This window comes from Centruroides vittatus, unplaced genomic scaffold (assembly GCF_030686945.1).
Source record: "Centruroides vittatus isolate TY-2023 unplaced genomic scaffold, ASM3068694v2 contig_1168, whole genome shotgun sequence".
In the NCBI taxonomy this organism is placed as follows: domain Eukaryota; kingdom Metazoa; phylum Arthropoda; class Arachnida; order Scorpiones; family Buthidae; genus Centruroides; species Centruroides vittatus.
In genome coordinates, this window is record NW_027120749.1 from 4,510,562 (window position 1) to 4,511,411 (window position 850).

Sequence of the window (850 nt, forward strand, 5' to 3'; positions counted from 1 at the left end):
CAGATTTTACGAAACGATAAATTAAAAGCATTTCTTTACTCTTCTGATTCATACGAGGATAGAAAATTTTTTCACACACCCTTTAAAATCGTGGAAATTTATATCCCAACAATTTTCCAACTTAATCAGAACGATAAGCCATATTAGAACAATTATGCAAATCATAGCTTAGATAATTATTAAAATATTTTAACTTTGATAGATATTAAGTAGATAAGACGAAAGTAAAATTTATTAAGCGAATGGAAGTTAAATGGAAAGCGAGTGAAATTCAGACAAACAACTGCACTCTGCCATCTGTCCAGTGCAACATCACTTCTCAACCAACACGGCAGCCAGTATTGACACCGAGAATTTCGCAGAAAGAGACACAAGCGGTCGATCAAGTCCAGTCCGATGGCTAATGTCCACTCCAGACGGGGCTTTACTTTTTCCTTGAATCGTCGCGATCGGTAAGAGAAGCGAGAGATTCAGGTTGTCACGCCGTTTCATCGATCGTAGGGAAGAGGACCGAAATCTTTTAAGTGCGCCTGTTTATGGCTAGAAAATTGACTTAGAAGCCGTTGGACAGCTGGTCGAATTGCAACTAAATGGACGACTGAAGCAGCAGGATATTTCGAGTCGACTTAATATAGCAGGTGTCGACCAGACTGCAGGGTCAGTTATTTTCTATTGTCGAAAAAGATATCGTTTCGTGTGCCGGACGAAGAAAGGAAAATTTATACCGTATGCCAGTAAAAACGGGTCGAAAGAACAAGCTATTTATTTTCAACTTTACAGCTTTGGCTAGTATCGGTATCGCATCAGCGGTTGAAGTTTTTCGTGTTAGAGGAATGTTTCCAATTTGAGA